We start from the raw sequence: 6,560 nt of genomic DNA, 5'->3' as shown, positions 1-6,560 counted from the left end.
GGAGGGTTGCCTGCGCGGGGGACCTATTGGGAGCCGGGAAACGAGCCTTCCCCTGAGGCCTGAGCGGCCAATGGAGAGCGAAGGAACGAGCCTCCCACCCAACAGCCAATCAGGGAGCGGGGCGGGGCTGAGATAACCGTGGGGGTGGGGTGGGGAAGCCCTGCGGAGGGGGGAGAGACAAGTGGGGAGGAGGGCTGCCCAAATTTAGTTTCAGGGACAAAGTTGGGTAAGGTACAGCTGTGTAAGTACATGTGCGCCAAGGATCATCTTTTCAGTGCGAGTAATGGGGGAGATGGAGTATGTTAAGGAAACAAAGGAAGGGCACTCACCTGGAGAACTTTACGTTGAAGTAAGATCTGAGGGGTAAGTAGGAGAAAGCAAAAACAAAAACAAAAACCTTCCTTCAGCTTGTATTGTAACCGCTTGATTACAGAAAATGGGACATTTCTATACTTTGTAGCAAGGATCTGTACCGCTAGTTGAGTCAAGTCTATACTGGAATACTTCCCAATGACGGGCATTTCTTACTCGCATTGTGTTCTTGGTTACCGAAACTGGCTTTTTGATTTTTTTTTTTTCATGGAAGATAAACAAGGTTACCATAATGTCTAAGATAAATGTCATCAACATTATTTTTCCTTTTTAGGGAATCTGTCAGATGTAGCTGCCCAGCATATGCAAGATATGTCAGACATACTACCTTTATTTATTTGCCTCTTGGAGAAATGTCAAATTGAGGTCAGTGGAACTGGTAAAGAAAAGATCAGAGCTTTAATGGTCAATCCTCCTCACAGCAACTAAGAAACCAATTTCTAGAAATGTCCAGGATGATATTTGTCTGTTCTTCCTCTTATAAGGGAATGAAAATCTGTACAGATGTCTAAAGAATTACAGAGAACAAAACCGGAACAAAGACAAAATCATAAATTCTCAACACTGAAGATTAGTGGCCATAAAACAAAATCTCAGGTACTTCACAAATTCACTGTCTGATATTACTCAAACTCACACTTTTTATTTTGCCTTATTTGCCTTTCAGTGTATTTCACACACACACGCACTAACTGTAAGCAATAAATTTAAATCATTACCTTTATAAGAAAACCTGGGATAGTCAAAGAACTTTGATTTTTTTTAACTTTCCCATTAACAAAACATTTTATAGGCACCAATAATATATTTGATAATACTACATGCGTTTGTATAAAAAGATTAAGTAGCTGTGCCTTTGAATTGAATTATTTTTCTTCCCAGAGCCCCTATACTACCTTTTTCCTCTAAACTTTCCCTTTGACTCTACCTTCTGTTAAGGAAATGTACAGTTTACTTCTTTTCTTTTATACTCTTTACCTCAACATGATTACTGCTTCCAAATTCAGTATGGTATGTTTCCTTATCCTTCCTTCCAACATCAAGAGATATGCCACATATTCACTAGTTAATCCTTTCACTTGAGCTCAAAAGAACCAAATAACCCATTTCTTCTCTTTTTAAACATTTAATTGAGGGAATTCCCTGGTGGTCTAGTGGTTAGGATTCCGAGCTTCCACTGCAGGGGGCCTGAGTTTGATCCCTGGTGGGGGAACTAAGATCCCACAAGCTACGCCAGTGTGGCCAAAAAGTAATAATAATAATAATTGAATGATTGATTGTTACCTGGCAATTCTACTCTTAGGTATCTATTCAAGAGAAATAAAAACATATGCCCACATAAAGACTAGTACAAGAATGTTCTTAACAGCCTTATTTATATTAGCCAAAAACTAGAAACAGCCCAAATGTCCTCCATACGTAAATGAATAAACAAACTGTGGTGTATTCATATAATGGAATATTATTCATCACTAACAATGACTGAAGTAATGATACATGCTTTAACATGAATGAACCTCAAAAATATTATGCTAAGTAAAAGGAACAAGATCCAAAATGTCACATGTTGCCTGATTTCATTTGTATGGAATGTCCAGAGAAGGCAAATCTATAGAGACAGAAAGCAGATTAGTGGTTGCCTGGCACTGGGGATGAGAATGGGGAATGACTGCAAAGTGGCAAGAGAAAGATTTTTGTGAACAATTCGGAGATTTTTAGTATATTTAAAAAGTTGTAAAAACCATTACCACCATCTAATTCCAGAACATTTTCATCACCTCCCAAAAGAAACCCCATGCCCATTAGCAATCAATTCCCATTCTGGAACTCCCTCCCACCCCTGAGTCCCTGATACTACTAGTCTACTTTCTGACTCTATAAATTTACCTGTTCTGGACATTTCATATAAATGGAATCATACAATATGTGGCTTTTATGACTAGCTAATGTTCTCAAGGTTCATCTATTTTACACATATATCAGTGCTTTATTCTTTTTTATGGCCGAATAATATTTCATTTTGCAGTTATAAATATTTTCATTTATCCACTCATCAGTTGATAGATATTTGGGTTGTTTCCACTTTTGGGCTATTGTGAATGCTGCTATGAACATTAATGTACAAGTTTTTGCGTAGACATGTGTTTTATTTTTCTTGGGTGTATACCTAGGAGTTGAATTGCTGGGTTGAACGATAACCCTATGTTTAATTATTTGAGGAACTGCCAGACTGTTTTCAAAGGTGGCTGCACCATGTCACATTCTCACTAGCAGTGTATGAAGGTCCTGGTTCTTTCACATCCTCGTCAACTCTTGTTATTGTCTGTCTTTTTCATCATAACCATGCGAGTAGATATAAAGTGACATTGAAACGGAGCAGGACCCTATGGTCCTTGCCCCCCGCCCCCCATATCCTCAGCCTGCCTTTTGTCTGTGGAAAAACTTTAGCCAAAGAATAAGTTTAATCAGAGAAGTGAGAAAATGCAGAAACAAAGGAAAACCATCAAAGGAGACCAAATAATAACAGTTTAATCATTAAACATAGTCAAGGACCTTTAGTTCCTCCTTAAGGGCTATAGATAATATTCTGGGCCATATCCTGTGAGCTGTTTTGCAGCTACTGAAGCCCCCACCAGGTGGAGGAGGATGACTACATGATGACCAAACTGAAGCCGTGACATAAGCTTCCACACTTCTGAGAACTGGCCTCAAAGAAATGGGAACAAACCCTGGAACTAAAGATTAATCAGTAATCTTGAAACAACCAAGATGATGCTGATCAGACCACCACATTACTTATTTCAAGATGACTGTCAGAACTGACTATGCTGTTCTGCTCCCTCCCTCTGCCTATTCAGGCCTGAAACTCCCCTTTAAAAGCCCCTGTCCCCAGAGCAACAATCAGGAGTTGGTTCTCTTGCAGGAGTCCACCCCTGGTTGCCGGCCTCCGAAATAAAGCAACCTTTCCTTTTCTACCAACATTTGCCTCTCAAGAATTGAGAGAATTGTCTTGACGCACAGGCTCAGCGGCCATGGCTCACGGGCCTAGCCACTCCGCGGCATGTGGGATCTTCCCACTAGACCGGGCACGAACCCGTGTCCCCTGCATCGGCAGGCGGACTCTCAACCACTGCGCCACCAGGGAAGCCCAAGAGAATTGTCTTTGAATTGTCTTTCAAGTGGCGTTCAGTAACATTATTTCATTGTGATTTTGATTTGGGTTTCCCCAATGACGAATGATGCTGAACATCTTTTCATGTGCTTATTGGCCATTTGTAAATCTTCTTTGGAGAAATGTCTATTCAAATCCTTTGCCCATTTAAAAATTGGGTTGTCTTTTTATTTTGGCATTGTAATAGTTCTTTATGTATTCTAGATACTAGACTCATCAGATATATGGCTTACAAATATTTTCTCCCATTCTTTAGTTTGTCTTTTCACTTTCCTGATAGTAACCTTTGAAGTACAAAAGTTTTTTATTTTAATTAAATTGAAGTCCAACTTATTAAAAAAAAATTGTGCTTCGGGTGTCATAGCTCAGAAACCATCAACTAATCCAAGGTTATGAAGATTTACATCTATATCATCTTCTAAAAGTTTTATAGTTTTAGCTCTTACATTTAGGGCTTTGACCCATTTTGAGTTAATTTTTAAAATATGGTGGGAGATATTTAAGTCTAAATCATCTTGAAATGGGTTTTGTGTATGGTATGAAATACAAATCCAATTTCATTTTTTCTTACGGTTAACCTATTGTTTCCACACCATAAACTGAAGAGTTCTTCTTTTCCCACTGATCTGCCATCTCATCTGTCAAAGAAATCAGTTTAAGGGCTCTAAGTAATCTATTTATCACGTACCAATCTCACATTATCTTAATTACTTTAGCGTCATAGAAATTCTGGGTTTTGAGAGGACAGGTACCCTTCACCTCATTCTTTTAAAATTATTCTTGCACTTTTGTTCTTTCATATAAATTTTAGAATTGTCTTGTCAGGCTCCTTAAAAAAGTCCTGTGGGCATTTGATTGGAATTTTATTGAAACTATATTTTCAATAATATATCTAAAGATTCTTTGAGGTTTTCTTTTTTTAACCTTTTATTTTATATTGGAGTACAGTTGATTAACAATGTTGTGTTAGTTGCAGGTGTACAACAAAGTGATTCAGTTATACATATACATGTATCTATTCTTTTTCAAATTCTTTTCCCAGTTACGTTGTTACAGAATATTGAGCAGAGTTCTCTGTGCTATACAGTAGGTCCTTGTTGGTTATCTATTTTAAATATAGCTGTGTGTACATATCAGTCCCAAACTCCCTAACTATCCCCACCCCCCACCATAAGTTCATTCTCTAAGTCTGTGAGTCTGTTTCTGTTCTGTAAATAAGTTCATTTGTATCATTTTTAAAGATTCTGCATATAAGCAATATCATATGATATTTCTCTTTCTCTGTCTGACTTACTTCACTCAGTATGACAATCTCTAGGTCCATCCATGTTGCTGCAAATGGCATTATTTCTATGTAGGTAATCATATCACCTGTGAATAATGACGGTGTTGTTTTTGTCTGTCCAGTCTTGTGTCTTTCATCTCTTTCTTCTAAAATCTGACTATACTTCCATCATCTGTTGAAAAGAAGCCATAACTGTGGGCATTACTATCTTGTTTTGATTTTAAAAGGTGTCTTATGTTTTACCATTATTTACTGTTATTAAGAATGAACTTTGCTGTAGAGTTTTCCAGATGTCCTTGATCAGGTTAAGGGAGTTTACATTTATTCCTAGGTTCATTTGCTTTTGTTTTATCATAAATAGATCTTGATTTTTTACAAATGCTTTTTCTTCATCTATTAATGGGATCTTAGGTTTTTGATATAACATCATAACATTTTTCTAATGTTAGAATGATATTCAATCCCAATTTGGTCATATTGTATAGTATTTCATAAACGTTGGATTTATTTGTTAATATTTTGATTGATCCTGGTGCATCTGAATTTATAAAATTATAAATTTTTCTTCTCCATGTCATCTTTGTCTGCTTTTGGTATCACAGATTGGGTAAAGTATATGCATTCCCAGGGCTTTCTCTGTTACAAAAGTGGTGGAATGTTGGGATTAGGAGACAATTGTGTTCACATCAGAGCACCACGGTTCATATCACAGTATGCTAGTTAACTGTGTGGCCTTGTAGCAAATTGTTTAACACATGCAGCTGTAAATCAGAGTAAAAACAGTAAGTACTTCAGCAGGTTGTGAATACATGCAGTGGCTAAGTGCTCAATAAATGTTGACTCTTTTTATGATTTATCATATTCTAATTGCTGCTCCCTCTTTACTTAACTATAAATACAGTACATTATTATCATTAAGAAGAATTACATTATAATTTATCACTTCTCAGTCTCTACAATATACTTCCAATAACTTCGAGGCAGAAAATACCTTACTCTTCTTTGCTTACCTAGAGGCTTGCATATGATTTGGTACTCAGTTAATGTAGGAACTGAACCACAAGCAGAATCAAGAAGCGGGTTGTCGTTCCTGCCCTCCTGAGGTGAATTACGTTAGTGGCACTGTTCATTGCAGTCATGAACTTGCACTCATTCTCGGACAAGGTGGCATAACTTTGGCTTTTTTGAGCATTATATTACTGATTCTGATTCTGTCCTTTTCCACTCATCCCCAAATAAATGGTGTCTAGCAGAAGAAAAAGAGATAATACTCTACACACACACACACACACACACACGAAGAACGAGAGGCTCATGGGTATCATCAATGCACCAGGGACACACATTTCAAGGGACAGGCTGCAGAGAAGGCAAACCCGACCAGAGAGAAGGTGGTCGGTGCATTGCAGGGACCTTTCCTACATCTTCAGCTCTAAGAGTCTCCAGTTCTGGGTACGGCAGGATCCCTGAGAAAACAGAGATAAACACAGATGCTTGCACAAGCCTGCGAGACAACTGGAGGATCTGACTAGAGTTGAAAGGGAGGCTTTCGGCAATCTGCGTGTTTTGCTGTGTTCAGGGCTCAAGTCTTCCAGAGACACATTTCCTTCCACGCTCCAGGGAACCTCCCCGGCCACGACCCCTCCTGCTGGACAGCTTCCGATTTGCCGGAATTTTATGGGCGCCGCCTCTTTAAGCGCCGCGCGGCGCGCATGCGCCCTGGCTGTAGGC

The sequence above is a fragment of the Mesoplodon bidens genome (assembly GCF_964165515.1).
Source record: "Mesoplodon bidens genome assembly, chromosome: 2".
Classification (NCBI taxonomy): domain Eukaryota; kingdom Metazoa; phylum Chordata; class Mammalia; order Artiodactyla; family Ziphiidae; genus Mesoplodon; species Mesoplodon bidens.
The sequence above is the reverse complement of the archived record's forward strand: the minus strand, read 5'-3'. Positions refer to the sequence as shown.